The sequence below is a fragment of the Papio anubis genome, chromosome 19 (genome assembly GCF_008728515.1).
Source record: "Papio anubis isolate 15944 chromosome 19, Panubis1.0, whole genome shotgun sequence".
Lineage (NCBI taxonomy): Eukaryota > Metazoa > Chordata > Mammalia > Primates > Cercopithecidae > Papio > Papio anubis.
The window spans coordinates 34,291,345-34,310,713 of record NC_044994.1 but is presented as its reverse complement, the minus strand read 5'-3'; the positions used below and the strand labels follow the sequence as shown (position 1 = coordinate 34,310,713).

Below are 19,369 nucleotides of genomic sequence, written 5' to 3'. Positions count from 1 at the left end.
ACAATTGGTTGAAAGAGTTTATATAAAGACCTCGAATTTATAGAAAGGAGTGCCTGCGTTAAGATAAGGGGTTGTAGAGACCAAGGTTTTTATTATGTGGATGAAGCCTCCAGGTAACAAGCTTCAAAGAGAATAGATAATCTTTAAGGTCTGTTTTAACGTTAATGCTGGTGAGTTGTTTCTGAATTCAAAAGGTGCACGGCATAATGAGGCATGTCTGACCACCCATTCCCATCACGGCCTGAACTTTTGTTTCAGGTTAACTTTGGAATGCCATCAGCTGAGAAAAGGAGTCCATTCAGTTGGTTGGGGTGGTGGCCCTAGAATTTCATTTCTGGTTTATACCTTTGTACTTCTGACAAACTATACAATTGATTCCCCATGAACAGTATTGAATGAAGAACAATTTTATCTCTTAATGTTTAAAAACAGTGCTTTCGGCTGCATTGGTAAATGCAATTTTTCCCTTGGTTTTCATGAGAATATGCAACAATGACAGGACACAGTGATTCCCTTTTGGAGCTTCACAGCTCTCCTGAAGTAGAATTTATGAACCCATTTTTACCGAATCTTCTAACAAGACAAAACAAAAAGATTGTTTAAGGTCTCGGGAAGCATTACTGTGGAAGACTATGCTACATTGATAGAAATTTTAAATATTTTAAAGACAAAATCCAGTGTTGAAAAGGATGTGAGAAATGGTGACATTTTAAAGGGATACAGTTTTTTTTAGGAGGAAATTTAGTATTATTTATCAAAATTACTCACAGACATATTCTTTGACCCTGAACTTCTGCTTCTAGAAATCTGTCCTATAAAAATAATTATACATGTACACAAAGACAAATATTAAGAATGTCTATTATGCCATCGTTTGCCATATAAGAAAAATGATGGCAAGTACAATGGTGTAGGTCATATTTCATCTATACTATAAAATATTATACAGGTATTTTTTAAACAGGGAGAAGCCTTTTATTTTTTTATTGTATGTATCTCTCTACAGCTTGAAACATTTTATGATGAATACCTACTTCTATATTAATTTTTCATTTTTTTGTTTTGTTTTGTTTTGAGACAGGGTCTCATTCTGTCACCCAGGCTGGAGTGCAGTGGTGCAATCACAGCTCACTGCAACCTCTGCCTCCCAGGCTCCAGCTATCCTCCCTCTTCAGCCTCTCAAGTAACTGGAACTATATTCACGCAGCACCATGCCTGGCTAATGGGGTTTCTCCATGTTGTCCAGGCTGGTCTTTTACTCCTGGGCTCAAGTGATCTGTCTGCCTTGGCCTCCCAAAGTTCTGGGATTACAGGCATGAGCTACCATGCCCAGGTAATTTTTAAAATATTTTAATGTGACAAAGAAACTGGGCTAGAGTCCAAATTCTGAATTCATATCTACTGTTCATTTCATGGTGAAATAAATTGTAAAGGGCTTGTTTAGATCCACATGTTAAACAATTTAGTTCTCCCAGGATCTGCAGGGCACGTAAGTTTTCTTGGGCAGATGTGTTATAAACTTGAACATAGAAGTGTGTTTATAAGAGTCATTCCCTTACGAGGTCTGGCAGTGCTTTTTTGAGCTTGATGTTATCTGGCAGAGAACAAATAGATGGGGTATTGAGAGATAACACATGGGGGACAATATTGCTTTTTTATTGGTCTAATAGTTACTCTAATGTCTCCATTCACCTGCCACCTCTTCTAAGAAGTCTAATTTGTAATTCATACATTTATTCATTAAAATATTTATTGTTTTGTATGTGTCAAGTATAAGATACATAAGATACTGAACTTTTTTTTTAAGGAAGATAAAAGAGTACACTGGTACATAACCAGATATTGAAAAAAGACAGGAATAGGGGTCCACATGGTTCCTTTCCTGGCCTTTACGTTATGTCCCCAAACTGATTTTGATTATGTATTGACAATACATAGCTGAAAGAGCGTAGAGGACATCTGATGGATAAATAGCTGGACTGAGAATCAGAAGTTGGGGATACTAGTCAATTTCAAATTCTGAGAACTTAGACCAGCTATTCAATTTCTCTGAAACTCAATTTGCTTATTTCTGCCTCTCACACTGATTTTTCAGAGAAAACAGTCAACATAACACACACATAAGTAATGCATGTAAACTACAAAAGAGCATATCAAAATATAAATTATTTTGGGCCTGCATGGTGGCTCACACCTGTAATCCCAGCAATTTGGGAGGCCGAGGTGAGTGGATCGCTTTGAGCTCGGGAGCTTGAGACTAGCCTGGACAACAAGGCAAAACCCCGACTCTACATAAATACAAAAAATTAGCCAGGTGTGGTGGCACATATCTGTGATCCCAGCTACTCAAGAGGCTAAATTGGGAGGATCACTTCAGCCCAGGAGAGCAGAGGTTGCAGTGAGCCAAGATCACATCACTGCACTCTAGCCTGGATGAGACAGTGACACTCTGTCTCAAAAAATAAACAAACAAATAAATTATTTTAATGCATTTTTACAACAATTTGGAGACTTTGTAGAAAAATCCTCAAATTGTGTAGACTTCCACTTTTTCAATCATTGCATATTTTAAGGACACCATTGTTGGGTGAGGTATGCAGTAGAAATAACACTTTTGAGTATGGAGTAATGTGTGTAAATTGTTAGGTGGAAAATAACTTGTATTAATAGAATCTGTTTATTATATATGAGTATGGGTGTGTATGTGTCTGAAATAAAGGTTGGCTCTATAAGCTAACAAGATAATGACATAGGAAGGTGTTGAATAAGATGTTAAGCTAAGACCAAAAAACAAAATTGTCTATGAGATCAAATATATAAACCACCTGTCAAATCGAAGGACACAGAGTACCAATAAGGAGGAAGAAGCTGCATTGATAGACGAAAGAAATACCTTTGGTCAGGGTTTGACAACTGGGAGTTATCATCCAAGCTCCTGGTTATCTCTTTTACAGCATTCAACACTCAGCTGAAGGGATAAAATTTTCCGGTAACCTCCTACACAGGACTCCACAAGAGACAGCTTCTCCCCTTGAGAGTGAGTACCAAAGAACCTGCTCAGATATGCCTGTTACATCATCTAAAAACAGAGATTCCACAAGGAAGACTTCATCTTTCAATTCAAGAATTAGAATAACATGTGACCTGCCACTACCTCCGTCCCCAACCTCTGTTGCTCTTTTCTAGGTAAAGGAGCAGAAATACATATTTTCCTTTTTGTTGTTGTTTGTTGTTGTTGTCTGTTTGTTTTGTTTTGTCCTGGAGACAAGGTCTCTCTGTCGCCCAGGCTGGCATGTAGTGGTGCGATCATAGCTCACTGTCATCTCAAGCTCCTGAACTCAAGCAATTATCCCACCCAAGTAGCTAGGACTGCAGGTGCATGTCACCACACCAGCCTAATTTTTTTGTTTGTAGAGGAAGGGTGTTGCTCTGTTGCCCAAGCTGTGGGTGTTGAGGTATCATCATAGCTCACTGTCATCTTGAACTCCTGAGCTCAAGCAATTCTCCTGCCTCAGCTGCCTGAATAGCTGGGATTTACAGGCATGCCCCACCATTCTAGCCTTTTTCTTTTTTTAAGAGAGAAGGGGTCTTGCTCTGTTGCTTAGGCTGGTCTTGAACTCCTGGCATCAAGAAGTCATCTCTCCTTGTCCTTCCAGAGTGCTGGAATTACAGGCATGAGCCACCATGTCGTGCCAGAAATAAACATTTTCTAAAGAAGTGTCCATCTGCCTTGTGCTTTTGGTATTTAGGTACTCTCAAGGAAAAACTGTCTATACTAAGAAAGCTGTAAATGAAAATATAAATAAAATAAAAACTTAACTAGTGTTACTGCCCAATGGGTTCACCTTGCCCTCTGTCTAGACAGAGCCAAGTTATTAAGACAGGAGAAATTGCAATAGAGAAACAATAATTCACACTGTGTGGGAGACCCAAGTTTTATTACTACTCAAGTCAGTCTTGTGAGCATTGGGGAGTCAGCAATTTTAAGGATAATTTGGTGGGTGGGGGGAGGTCAGTGAGTCGGGAGTGCTGATTGGTTGGGTCAGAGATGAAATCACATGGAGTCAAAGCTGTCCTCTTGTAATGAGTCAGTTCCTGGGTGGGGTCACAATTAGATGAGCCAGTTTATCAATCTGAGTGGTGCCAGCTGATCCATCAAGTGCAGGGCCTGCGAAATATCTCAAGCACTGATCTTAGGTTTTACAACAGTGATGTTATCCCCAGGAGAAATTTGGGGAAGGTCAGAATCTCATAGTCTCCAGCTGCATGATTCCTAAACCATAATTTCTAATCCTGTTGCTAATTTGTTAGTCTTCCAAAGGCTGTCTAGTCCCCAGGCACGAAGGGGTTTTGTTTTTGGGAAACGGCTGTTATTGTCTGTTTTAAACTATGAACTATAAACTAAGTTTCTCCCAAAGTTAGTTCAGCCAACACTGGGGAATGAACAAGGACAGCTTGGAGGTTAGAAGCAGGATGGAGTTGGTTAGGTCAGATTTCTTTCACTGTCTCTGTGGTAAATTTTGCAATGGCAGTTTCACTTGTGCTTTGAAATCCTAACACAAATGTTTTCAAAAGTGATGAGTGGTACATCTTCTTTGTTTTGCTTTGGCAAAGGTGTATTCAAGGGTCAAAGAAAGTTCCTTAAGTGACATCACATTCATGGTGCCCCCTGCCCCATCAGTACCTTGGAGAATTCTCCTTCTCCCGCTGTTCTAGAGAAGAGATCTCCCCAGAACACCATGTTCTCTCTCTTCCAAACTTGGAGTCATTCTTGATTATACTTTGGTATGCCCCAATTCCCTGAGACTTATATATATTAAGCACAAATGCATGACAGAAGTTTGATTTTATCTACCTTTTTATGGTTTGTCTTATTTTGCTTCTTTTGTAGCGTTCTTTTTATTTTTAAGATATTTTAAGAATAGAAATTTGGGAGAAACAATGATTTTATTGTAACTTTCTTCTGATAAGCCAGAAGTGCACCACAACCCTGTGAGTTTCAAGTCAGGCTTAGTAAAGATCAGAAGCCTCTGTCCAGGAACTGTCTCTCTTCTCAGAGGAATAGGAGATGACAGCAGATTTCCAGCTACCGTACCATGCAGTACATCAGAGGCAAGAAACAAGGTGCTGGATTTGGTGGTTGGGAAAGATGAAGAGGCATGTGCTTCAAGACTTAGATGGAGGTACTCAGCTGCTGTCACTTTTTCTTAATGAGAGGATTCTTGGCAGCCTGAGGTAACAGTCATCTTGGAAGAAACAGCGTTACACTGGAGTGATTGTTTTCTCTTCACATAGCAAGGCAATTGAGTGATGTCTGATTTTTTAAATCTAGGAGATGCCACTGACTTAAGGCTGAAGTGCTCATAAAGTGATGTTGCCTGCAAAAGTGATAAGGCGGATTGAAGAAGTGGGAGAATTTCCCTCAGTCTCTATCATTATATGTGCCATTCTAATAAGCTATCATGCACCAAAGGCAAGCAAGTTATGAAGCCTAGGCTGGAGTTGACTAAATAGAATGGGTAATTGGGATGGATCCCAAAGTGCAATAAAACTAAATGTAAGTATCATAGGCTCAGCAATTAAAAGATGCAAAGCATGACTGCCAGAATCTTTTAGATTCCAATATGAACATTACATATTGTTGACTCTTCAAGTGGGTCCAATCACCTAGAATACCCAATTCCGGTTTCAGGAGAGGAAGGCCCCTTGCTCAAAAGTCAGCTTCCTCCTGGTTCACATATGCCTGACTTCACTTTGTCAAGGTAGCCAAGCCATTTCTTTATGAATTAAAGACAAGGCTGAAATGGCAACTGAGCATCACTATACTAAAGTATAAACAGGACTGACCCCGAATTTGAAAGAGAGGACATGGTATTCTGGGGAGGGTGTCTTCTCTTCTAGATGAGCAGGAGAAAGAGAATTCTCCAAGGTCCTGATGGGGCAGGGGGCAGAAGAATGTGACAAAACTGAAATGGCAATTGACCATAAACAAAAGTATCCTCCAAAGTACATGATTGGTGTCACCTTTTGCAGAGGGATGGATTTTTTAAAAAAAGGAGTGAGAGAATCATGTAGGCACTGCATATCTGAACCAGTGAAGGAAGGATTCTGGCATACCCAAAATAAATCCCACCTAATCACTGAATTCAATCATCTACATTTGGTTGATAATTTTTGTGTCTAACATCATGAGCGATGTTGATCTCTTGTATTTACATGTAGTTTTCTTTTTTACATTAATTTTAGCCTCAAAAAAATGAATTATTTCCTCTTCTATTTTTATGGAAAATTTACATTACATGCTGCATTAAATTTTTGATAAAATTTACCAATAAAACCACATGGATCTGAGATATTTTCAGAGGGAGGTTGTTGTTTAAGTATAAATTTAATTCCTCTAATTGTCATAGGGATATGGAAATTATTTTATATTGAGTGAGTTGAAGTAGTTTGTGTATCTTGAGGAAATGATAGATTTCATCTAAGTTGTCAAATATATGTTTGTAGAGATGGTCATACCAATCTCTAAGAATTATCCTTTTGACATACTCAAGGTTTGTAGTAATATCCTCTGTTTCATTTTGATATTGGTAATTTTTGTCTTTTTTTTTTTTTTTTTTGCCTGTCTTGCTAGAGATTCGTTGATTTATTCAGACTTTAAAAAATCCAGCTCTTTGTTTTACTAATTTTCTGTATTGTTTTTATTGATTCCTGCTCTTATCTTTATTTTTTTCCTTCTCCTTACATTAGATTTATTTTGTTTCTCTTGTTTTAGGTACTTGTAGTGGGTGCTTAAATTAATGATCTGAGTTTTTTTCCCTCTTCTCTAATGTAAACATTTAAGGTCCAAAATATTTTTCTCCGTACTGCTTTAGCTGTATCTTACAAATTTTGATAATTCATTTTTATTCAGTTCAATATCCTTTTGTTATTCACCTGGAGACTTCCTCCTTGATCCATGAACTATTTACAAATAAATTGTATATTTCCAAAGGGTTTGGAGATTTATCTGTTATCTTTCTGTACTGATCTTTAGTTTGATTCCATTGTGATCAGATAATGCATTGTATGATTTCAATGCTTCTAAATGTGTTAGGTATGCTTTATGGTCCAGCATGTGATCTACCTTGGTATATCTTCTTTGAGCACTTGAAACAATATTTATCTGCTTTTTGGAGATGGAGTGTTACGCTGAGATTTTGCTGTTTGATGGTGCTGTTGAGTTTTTTTTATATATTTGCTGATTTCCTATCTAGTAGTTCTATCAATTCTTGATAGAAGAGTGTTGAAATGCAACTACTAAAATTGTGGATGTGCCTATTTCTTCTTTTTGTTTTTATTTCACATACTTTGAGGCTCTGTTTTTTGGAGTATAGGCATTTAGGACTGCTATGTCTTCTTAGTAAATTCTACTCTATTTTAATTCATGCTTGTATGATGTATTTTTTCCCATCTTTGTACTTTCAACCTCCCTGCATTCTGTATCTGAAGTGAATTTTTTGTAGACAACACGTAGTTGAATCATATTTGTTTAATCTGTATGTCTGTCTTTTCATTAATGCCCCTTATACTATTTACATTTAGTGTTATTATTGATATGCTACAGTTTTAGTGTGCCTTTTTGTTTTGTGTTTTCTCTTTGTTCTGAGTTTTTGTTTCCTTTTACTGTCTTCCTGTGGCTTACAAAATATTTTTCAAATTTTTTTTTATGTATTAATAATGTTTTGAGTGTGTTTTGGTAGATGACTTTTTTAGTGGTTGTGCTATGTATTACGTTATACATACATAACTTATCAGTCTATTGATGTCATCATCCCTGTTTGAGTGAAGAACAGAAATCTTATTCCCTTTATATCTCTTCCCCCTCATTTTTCATAAAAGTTCTTCTATATACATTTAGAAGCACAGATATTGTTATAATTTTGCTTTAACTGTCAAACATTGTATAGCAAACCGAAGAGAAGAAGAAAAATCTATTGTATTTAGTCATTTGTTTAATTGTTTTTTTCTTCTTTATTGATGTTCCAGAGACTTCTTCTTTTATCATTTGCTTTGGGTTTAAAGAACTTCCTTCAGTCATGTTTTTTTAAGGTAGGTATGCTGGTAAAAAAATCTCTTAGTAATCCTTTATCTGAGAATATTTTGATGTTTTGATTTTTCCATCTTGCTCGAAGGATATGTCTTATTGAGCATAAATTCTGGGTTGCAAGCCATTTTTTCCTCAGCATTTGAAATATATTGTGCCTCTTTATTTCTGGCCTCTACAATGTCTGATGATAAATACAATGTTATCTACATTGCTTTTCCCCCATAGATAAGCTGTTGTTTATCACTTTTTTAAAAACCTTTTCTTTGATTTTAGTTTTTAGGAGGTTGATTATAAATTTTCCTGGTTGGATTTCATTGGGTATATTCTGTTTAATGTTCACTCAGCTTCTTCAATCTATGCATTTATATATTTTGCCAAATTTGAGTTTTCAGCCATTAGGTTTTTGAGTACTTTTTGTCTCTGTCCTCGTTTCCTCCTTTTGGGACTTAACTGACAGAAATGTTATGTCTCTTGCTATTTTCCCACACGTTTCTGAGGCTTTGTTCTTTTCATAAATTTAGTCTATTTACCCTTTGATGTTCAGATTATGTAATTTCTATTGTTCTGTCTTCACATTCTCTACTCTTCCTCCCTTCATTCTGCTGTAAAGTTTATCTACTAGGCTTTTTATTTTGGTTATTTTCCAGTTCTAATTTTTTTATTTGGTTCTTCTTTTTATCTTCCGTTTCTTGTTGAGACTTCATATATCTTTTCGGAGGTTATTTTTTGTTCTGTGTTTGTTTGTAATTGCTGTTGAGGCATTTTTAGCATGGCTGCTTTACTTTTTTCCCTCAGATAATCCTTACAATTCTGCCATCTCAGTGTTGACATCTATTGATTATCTTGTTTTATTTAGTGTGACTCCTTTATGGGTCTTAGTAAGATGAGTGATTTTCAATCAAAACCTTGACATTTTAGATATTATGTTATGAGGTTGTAGATCTTATTTAATTTTTTTTTATTCAACTGCCTTGTCCTGACAATACTTTGTCAGGGGAAGGGAACAAGGTATCAGCTCCTTACTCTCAACACTGCCAGGTAGGGGCAAAAGTGCAGGTTTCCACTCAACCTCCGTTAACACCTAAATGGAGAGAAGCTCCTCAATACCACTAGGTAGAAGTGATAATTCTAGCTCTCTGCTATACCTTTACAGATATCTTTTTGGCTAGGAGGAGTAGAAGTGCTTCATTTGTAGTCACCATTCTGCCTTCGCTAAAACCAGAGAGCAGAGGGGAAGGTAGCCCCATTATTACTGGGGCATGGTAAAAGTTTTGCCTCTCCACTAGGCTTTATCTAATGCTATCTCAGCAAGATGGGGGAGAGTTTTCTTGTTGTTTTCCTGGTTCTTTAGCTAGAGAGAGTAGACTTTTATCCCTCAATGGGTGCACACCCATTGGGATATATAAAAGTTTTCTTCTGCAGAAAACCCAGAGAACTCACCACTTTATAAATCTGTGGCTCCCCGATTTCTCAGTTGATCTGACTTCCCTCTACTTTTAAGTATTTTTGTTTCTTATATGCATAATGTCTGGGGTCGTTAATTGTACTTAGTACAATTAGTGGGAGGAATTTGGAAATAGGTCTACTCCATCTTCCCAGATGCAAGAGATCTGTTATGGCTAACTTTTTTTTTTTTTTTTTTTTTTTGAGACGGAGTCTGGCTCTGTCGCCCAGGCTGGAGTGCAGTGGCCGGATCTCAGCTCCCTGCAAGCTCCGCCTCCCGGGTTTACGCCATTCTCCTGCCGCAGCCTCCCGAGTAGCCGGGACTGCAGGCGCCCGCCACCTCGCCCGGCTAGTTTTTTGTATTTTTTAGTAGAGACGGGGTTTCACCGTGTTAGCCAGGATGGTCTCGATCTCCTGACCTCGTGATCCACCCGTCTCGGCCTCCCAAAGTGCTGGGATTACAGGCTTGAGCCACCGCGCCCGGCCTCTTATGGCTAACTTTTAAAGTAAACTGATTTGTCAGTAACAAACATATTGCATATCAGTCCTTCAAAGTGATAGTTCCACTGTACTCTGGCATTGTCACACCATATCTAAGGTGCTGAATTTTATTTACAGAATCACATTTTAAAAAAGAACAATAGTCATTAATGCACAGAAGAGTAGGCTACCATGAATAATATCATATTAGAAAATTTTGTCATATGAGGAATTGTTGAGAGACCTAGACCTGATTGGTGTGTTAGACTTTGTTGCCATACAGTAGAGTCAGTTTGTCCTTTTTGAATCCTGAGGGCCCAATAAGATTAATGGGTTTTAGATAAATGAGGCAGTTTAGTCTTAATAAAAAGGATTTGCTAATAATTCTAATAATAATAGCTTATCCTGAGTATTTCAGGTAGCCAGTCATAGTGCAAAAAGCTTTACAGGTATTCTCTCAGTTGGTTCCTGCCACAACTCTGTGTAGAATAAACTGTAGTATCTCCATCCTTAGAAATGGGAGAACCAAATGTTAAAGAAATTGAGTCATTTACCTAACCCCACACAATTAAAGAGTCATATCCAGATTCAAACTCAAGTCTGTCTGACTTCAGGGCCATAGTAGAGCTTCTCAACAATCAAACAGGCTGCATCTGGACTCTGTAAAAACACTTCATTACTGCAGAAATAAGTATTATTTCTTCACATGCCTGACATCTTATGGTGAAAGGATCTTTCATTACCTTGTTTGTAAGACAACAGTTGACTAGCTACGTGCTTCTTTATGATCTTTGCATGTCAGGAATGTAGTCATTGGAAATTAAGTGAGCCTTTATACACATCTGAGATGTACTGGTCTTTGTTCCCCATGTATCCCAGCTGGTCTAGTTGAGAAATGAATTTATCAAGCTATGCATAACAAGTACAGGAAAGCTCCTCATCACCAGAAAATTAGAGCAAATGGCTGATTTTTTTTGTTGTTGTTTTCTGTTTTCTCTTTTACATCTTTCTTGCCTCGGTCTCTGAAGATTATATTAATCTACATGCATTTTATTCTGAATGTTTTTCATCTTGTCCTGAAGGGAAGATTTTCCAAATGGAAAAATGAGTTTTAATCATGGCAAATTTTGTTCAATTCATGCTTTGATAGCAATTCTTTTTAATCCAGTTCTTAGGTCCATACAACTCATGTAGAAGTAAGTCTAGTACTTTATGCTTAGGATCTGGCAAATTCTAATGAGGGTAAAATTTGTTTTAACACAGTAATTCTCTCTCTCGCTCTCTTTCTCTGTGTGTGTGTGTGTGTGTGAGAGAGAGAGAGATGGTTAGAGGGACTAATTTTAGTGTCAGACGAACTGCTTTTTCTCCATTTATTAATTGTAGAACCTGGGTCTTCTTCCCATTTGTAAAAATCCAGCTAATTGTAAAACTTTACTAAGGTTGGCTGTGTCATAAGTGAGGTGATATTTAATACACGCAGCAAAATGTCTAGCACACATACAAGGTATTTCAATAACATTAACAATCTTCCCTTTCCAACATCTCTTATCAATATGAGAAAACATTTCGATGTCATGCAGTATATCATAAATACCTGAGCAGCAGTTGCTTACTCCAACAAGTAAAAAAACCTTTCCTGAAAAAGTGTTGCATATTTATCTAACGTGCACTTATCATCTGAGTGAATTTTCTGATTCTCAAATTCTCTAGAATGCTGTCCTGTAGAACTTTCCGAACAATGATGAAAATGTCCTATATGTGCACTGACCAAGTCTCTAGCCACTTAACATATCTATCTATTGAGCACTTGAAATGTTGCTAATACCACTGAGTAACTAAATTTTTAATTTTATTTAAGCGTAAATAGTCACATGTGCTTAGCAGCTATTCAACTGGGCAGCACGGCTATAGAGACTGGTCCCCTGTAGAGCTGATTGGCTTTTTCAAAGCATTAAAATGTTACTGGATTCAGTATTCACTGAAAAATGTGATGGGCTTTCCAGGAGTTTTGGAAGGTTTGATAAATCAAACCTTCCGTAGCTGCAACCTACGGTCTTCTATTCTTTCATTTTCTTTTGACCTCCACATTCGAACTTCATACTTTTGTATACCTTATTTCAACTCTTCCACAACATTATTCAAGCACATGAAATTAGGTTAAACTAAACATCAAATAAATTACTAAATAGATCAAACAGATAACCTAATAGCTATATGTAAAAGACTTTCTTTTGACACTCTTGTTTCCTTTGGTGAAGTGATGGCAGAAGGAAAAAGGTGGGCTGGTGTTTCTAGCATCTATAGGTGTCGTCTCAAATGGGAAACTGATATGGTTTGGCTGTGTCCCTACCCAAATCTCATCTTGAATTTCCATGTGTTGTGGGAGGTACGCAGTGGGAGGTAATCAGATCCTGGGGGCAGGTCTTTCCCATTCTGTTCTTGAGATAGTGAATAAGTCTCATGAGATCTGATGGTTATTTTAAGGGGGAGTTTCCCTCTACTAACTCTCTTCTTTTGTCTGCTGCCATGTGAGATGTGCCTTTCACCTTCCACTATGGTTGTGAGGCCTCCCTAGCCACGTGGAGCTGTAAGTCCATTAAACCTCTTTCTTTTGTAAATTGCCCAGTCTTGGGTATATCTTTATCAGCAGTGTGAAAACAGAGTAACACAGCAATGGAGCATGGTAATTCACTGCCCTTGCAGAAGAGTGTTTGCTGAGGGCCAAGCATCAACAATATCAGATAGGCTTTTGTGGTGGGTCTACTAACAAGGCAAAATAAAAGCATATTAAATATTACGGTTACTCAGTGCAGTCTCACTCAGTATCCACAGAAGATTGGTTTCAGGACTGTTAAGAATACATATATATATATATATATATATATATATATATATATATATATATATCCTCCTATATACTTTAAATCATCTCTGCTTATAACTAATACAATGTAAATGCTATCTGCATTTTTATTTGTATTATTTTTAATTACTGTATTGTAATTTATATTACTTTTTTCATAATATTTTTAATCTACAGTTGGTTGAATCCACAGATGCTGAATCTGTGGATAAGAAGGATGGACTATTCTCTGAATCTTTTTAAGGAAAAGATCTAATTTTTTAACTACTACATGCATCAGTCACTTTGCCAAATGAGGCACAAAGAGATTTGTGCCAGATTCAGCAAATCCTAGACTTCCTGATTCCTAGGTTAATGTCTTCAACCTTCCACTCACTAGCTTCGCTCACCCTTGCACAGGACAAGGCATTAGTGCTCCCTGGGCTGATTCTCTTAAAGGCTAATCGAAAATATCATTAAGTGACTTGGTTGTGTCCAAATGTTTTATGATTACAAAACAGAGGGGTTTTTCCTGGTTTCTAAGGCCAACAGATTGGTAAGACCTCTCAGAAGTAATCTTGGCTTCTGGAGAAATGAACTCACTACATGAGATATAAGTCTTGGCGACTTGTTGTTGGAGTTAGTCTCTCTAACAACAAGTCCAGATCATAAATACAATGATGATGATTCTCAGAGGGGAATGCAACATGAGAGAGAAGAAACTTGAAATGGCAAAGCCCTTCTTGACAATGTAGATTAGTACTCAATAAATATCTCCTGTCATAAGGGTTTCATACTAAGTGTTGGGGGAAATTTGGCTAATTATTTTGAGTTGTGCCTATTCTAGGTTAACAATCAAATTATTCATGGCACAGATGAAAATTTCAAAACAACGTGGCGAAATGTGATGCTACAGTCACTAAAGTGGGGGGGTAATATTAATGTATAGATTGTGCCACTTCTCAAGGCCTAAGGTTTTCAGAGGAGCGTTTCAGTGAGGTAGACTCTAGAAGTTGGTGCAGAGTCAAGGTCATGCCCTGGAAGAGCTAGAAAGGCCAGACACATAGGAAACAACCTGCTGCTAATGAAATAAGGGAAGCCACACACCACAGTTTCCAGGCACACTGAAGCAGATGGCCCAACCAATGCCATCTAGAGGAGTTTGTGGTTTGACGGCATCATCCAATGAGAAATCTCATTGACCATTACCAGTTACATTCAATGATCATCATTACTGAACTGCAGTGCACGGCTTAGTAACATAGCCACTGTTAGCACTGCACAGTAGCAGCTGAAATGAGCCAAAGCATGTTGCAAACTCTTTACCTTTGCCTATCCTACTAAACTGAAGTTAATGTTTATTCATAGCACACCACACATACTGAAATACTCTTTGTATTCTAGAAGGGAGGGGTGAGTTGTAGTTTGTACAGCTATATGTTAATTTGCTTTCCTTAGGACAATAATACATATTTTTAAGTTAGCCAATAAGAGATTAGAAATGATTTTCTCTGAGAAAACAAAGACAAAACAAACAAACAAAAAAAACTAGAAAATCAAACCCATGACCTTGGTCTAATTAGCCCCACTGAATTAACACCACACACTGCATCCAACTGAGTTAACCAACTCAGACAAGATGGCCAGTCATTAGGAAAGCCCCAGGGAGTGGCTGACTGACTTCCTGAAGTGTTTCCAGTGGGTGGGTCTCTAATCTGACACATCTGGGAAGCCCTGAGATGGAGCAACAATTCCTCCCAGGGGCCATTTCTAAACACTAAGGTAAAAATAGAAGCTTTTTCCTTCTGCGAAATGTCACTTCACATTTTATCACAGTCTAAGACTCAAAGGGCCTTGTTACACTGAGCCCTAAATGCAGCCATCCTTAGGTTTTCTGATGTCCTCTGTGGTTGCTGGATTAATATGTAAATAGGCTATGTTTTATACTACATGTAAAGGATGGCTAGTGTTAACTACATGGGAAAGTGGGGACGGAAAATAGGGAGGCAGAAGACTGGAGGGAGACGGGATATCCATCCTGTCACAAGAAATAGACAATAGGAGCTAAGAATATTGACGGAGATAATGCAAATCAATTTTAAGTGTTTCCTACATGAAAAATCAAAAGTAGGACATTTCATACATCACTACTGGCCTGATTCTTTCATTCCATGCCTGTCATTTTGACTTTGTGCTTCTCCCCTGTCCCCCTTGCCGTTATTGTCAGGTTGTTTTCTTCTTGACAGAAGTGGGAAAAAAACGAAGCTCACTGGAAATATTTCTAGAGGAAAATTTCTCTGTAGGAGGAGTTACATAAGCTGTGGTTTCCTCAGCCCTCCCAGGTCTAATCAGAAACACAGTACTGATCTGAACTCCAGGGGTGTCAAGCATTCAGGGATTGAGCAGTCCACAGAGGTGTGCCCACTCTGTTCTCCACAGGGCGTTGCTGAAATGTACCTTTGTCTGTGTGGCAGACTGTGTGTCTAGTTACCCATATTTGGCATCCTCTTCTGTGGTGCCCTACCTGTAAGAGGATTAGACACCATTCCGTGGTTGAACCTGGCAGGACCACATGACTCACTTTGGCCACTGGAATATGAGTGGAAGTGTCTGTAGGTCACTGCTGGGCAGACTGAGTGCCAATGCGTAGATTATCAAGTTGCCTTTGCCCTTTGCTTTAGCTTTTAGTAAAACCGAATAAGTAAAACTGTACTTAGTCCTCCAAGATCTGACTCTTTGAAACCTATGTATAGAAACCATTATAAAAATTTCAAAAATCCTGCTTCTTGCACATGGAAAGCATAGATTTCTAAACTGTTGTTTCTGCTGTGGGCTTTACAACCTCAAAGCTGACCAAAGATTCCTCATACTCACCAAATCTGCCTTTCCCCTGAGGGCAGTGCCTACAGAAAGCTCCCACTGTTCCCCAAGAGATGAGAAAGACTTAAAGAAGTTCAATAACAGGAATCCCTGTTAATATCTGAAAATTTCATCCTAATGTATGTGCTAAAATATATCTCAGGCAGTAAAACAGCACAGGCTTGTCACACTCTCTACACGCACATTACCTATTCACAACTTTCCATCCAAGTTTACCTATTCATAACTCTCCACCCCACCATTCTGTTTTCATTATAAAGCCCCATAGCTCTGACATTTTCACTCTTAGAGGCCATCAGTAACTTACAGACCCCACTATTCCACAGTCACATGTACTCAGAGAGACAATAATTCTATTAATAATTCTCTTTACAATTTTAACTTTCTTTAACAATAAATCAAATTCATCAAAATACCTGGTAAAGAATGGAACTTCTGTTTTTGTTGGAGGAGTGATTTGGAAGCTGAGGAAGTCATTTTTGCTAATAGAAACAGCATTTTTTCTGGAAGTGGTCACTCTGATGGATGGTCCTATTTATTCCTATCTACGATCACTACTCCCATTATTTGGGGGGAGAATTGAAAGTTATGAAGGAATCTGAACATAGGCACTTCAAACTCAGATATCATGCTCTCTTTATTCGGGTGCTATAAAATAGGCATTAGCTTTTGCAAAATTATGCAAATCTGCTTATTACATTTTCCCCTAAATCAGAGTTTAAACCCACCCTTAACTGAAAGTTAATTTTTGAGATGCATGCACATGTGCTATTGCTCAATAGCTGCAATCAGGAAGTTGTGAGAGAACTTAGTAAGAATATGCAGTACATTCGCTCCTTTTCTCTAGGCTGAAATGAAGACAATATGAGGGTAGAACAGAGTTGGGTTTAAGGAAATCTGGAGTAGAGTTCTAGCCTTCCATTTTTAAAGTGATCCAGGACTAAGTGACTGATATGGTTTGTCTGTGTCCCCACCCAAATCTCATCTTGAATTGTAATTCCCACAATTCTCATGTGTCATGGGAGGAACTTGGTGGGAGGTAATTGAATCATGGGAGTGGGTCTTTCCCATGTTATTCTCATGATGGTGAATAAGTCTCATGAGATCTGATGGTTTTAAAAATGTGAGTTTCCCTGCACAAGCTCTCTTTGCCTGCTGCCATCCATGCAAGATGTGTCTTGCTCCTCCTTGCCCTCTGCTATGATTGTGAGGCTTCCCCAGCCACGTGGAACTGTAAATCCATTAAACCTCTGTCTTTTGTAAATTGCCCAGTTTCAGGTATGTCTTTATCAGCAGCATGAAAATGGACTAATCCAGTGACCCTAACTTAGAAAATTTTAGAAGCTGGGAATGGCCTTAGAGTTGTGGGAAGAGATAAGTAAAGCAGATAGAAGAGTCAGCTTTGGATAGGAATTTTTTAAAAGACTTTTCTCCCTCTGGATTTCAGAAAACTGAGTCTTAGGCTTTGAGAAGAGCCTTGATCAAAAGCTACCTAGTAGGTGCAGTTGGTTCCTGCAATAGGCCAGAGCTAAGGGATCCATTGGAAATTTCCTTAAGGAGGGACCACAACCAATGGACTTTTAGAAGAGTCATATCACTTTCCAGGTTTGGATTTCTCCATTTTTTCTTCAACTTTTTATAAAGTCTAAGCACTAGAAGCTGTCCTTAGCCATCACTCTGTGAAATTATGGGCAAGGCTTGACCCACACATTAAATAAAGAGGTGCAGAGGGAGTAACAGGTGCCTGAGGAAAGATGCTTTACCTGTAGCACTTCAGAAGAATGGTACAATGGCCTGCAGCTGGTACTTAGCAGCAGTAGGAACCACTACCTGGAGGGATCTTTGGAACCCAACTTATCAGCCATCCTAGACATGTCCAGAGATATCTGAGAAGAAAAACAAAAAAAATGTGTGAGCTTTCACAGGCTTGCAACATGATGATTTGGATGTCAAAAGGAAACTTAGTTTTAGTCACAGTCTGCTGAAGGCTGAAACATCTGAGTTCTAGCAACCATAATGCTTTCCCATAGCTAGAGTTGTTAGTCTACCCAAAATATTGAAATATTTCCAAACTGATTAGGAAACAGCCACTGTCTTTGGCTATTCCAGCCCGTTCTCAGGCACTTACTGGATATTCTCACAATCCAGCAACTAAAGGGTGAGTACCAGGCACAGTAGGAGCCTCCAGAGCCTGTTCCATTGCAGGCTTCAAGTACACAGAGTCAGTTCCTGTATTCCCATAACATGCTGGTTATTAGATTATTTGGCCATTACATTTGCCTACATTTAGCTGAGTCCGACTGGGAGAGATAAAAGAAAATATTTTTAAATGGTACTTATTCTTAAAGACTTTATTTGGGGAAAAGCAAAGACCAACTCACATCAGCTAAATAAAAACTAACACAGTAAATGTCTTATGAATACAGAGTCAAGGAGCAAAGGTTGGAGTGATCAAGGAGGCTGATGAATGTCAAGTCAGAGGAGAGGATGAGTCTTCTTAAAAGAGTGTGGATTTCTCTTCTATTGTGGGTTTGGTTGATATTTCTGTGTTACCCTCACTTTAGCAACACAGATCCTTTCCACATGATAAAATGCAGTTATCTCTGAGCTGAACAATGCTACAATTCAAGCACTCTCATTTATTTGCCAACAACTCAACACCAACTCGACGTTTCAATGCAGTAGTAATTGGGGAAATTATGGGACTATAATACGAGGAGAGAGAAAATGGGTCATCTCTTGTCCTGAGTTATAGAGATGTCAAAATTGTCAGTGCCAACTCTTTTATTATTTTATTCCCAATAAAATTTGGAAACAACTGTGTATATGTAAATAATGACCCAATTATTTCATTTAAATGAACTCACTAATTTACAATGAATTGTGATCCATTGTTAGGAGCAGCTTACATTATCCCAACATCTTAGATATTAATTCCACACAAAGCTGACTGTATATTTAACTCAGAATGAAGGCAATAAAAAGCAAAGCCATGAAATACAGAATATATAAGAATAAAACTAGAGAAATAAAAAGAATCCAATTATGTACACTTCTTAAAAGTTAACAATTTCTAAAATTCAGTCTTATCATTTCAATATAAAAAACTTACCATCTTAGTGACACCATTTGTCAAATTACTGATAAAAAGAAGTTATAGTAGAGAAAAAATAAATAAATTTTCCATTCCCTTTAGCTGACCAAAGCAAAAGATTTGCTTAATTGGGTGCCATAATTTAACTTTTCGCTGTTTCGCTACCCAGTAAATAATAGCTATATTCAAAAGTCAGATAATTAGTTGTCAAGAGATGCCATATCTATTGAAGTGCATGAGAGAAAAACATTAGGAAAAGGAAATTTCTGGAAGGCTTTATGAAGCATGTAGGACATCCTTCATAAATGTATTAGCAAAAACTTTTGTGAGTTATTATTTTTAAAAAATTAATTGAAAGAAGTGAATTCCAGGAAAGGATAACTTCTGATAATGTGACTCATATAAAAAAGGTTTGGCCATTTTCTATGAACCATTATCTTTCTTACAATGTGTGAAGTTCAGCAGGGCCTCCATTACCTACCATGAGCTCATCTCCATGAATGATGCAACACAATGTTAATCAGACCCAACTTCTCTGATG

The 19,369-nt window shown here is 37.9% G+C and overlaps 1 long non-coding RNA gene across 4 annotated transcripts in view; it reads right to left on the bottom strand.

Annotated features, from left to right (window-relative positions):
• The window catches only part of LOC103879693, a 388,108-nt gene that overhangs the window by 150,121 nt on the left and 218,618 nt on the right, over nt 1-19,369 (bottom strand). For all 4 annotated transcript variants that reach the window (XR_004180058.1, XR_001897354.3, XR_004180057.1 and 1 more), the window contains exon 4: nt 17,498-17,620. This is a non-coding gene — a long non-coding RNA (uncharacterized LOC103879693). The remainder of the gene's footprint in view (nt 1-17,497; nt 17,621-19,369) is intronic.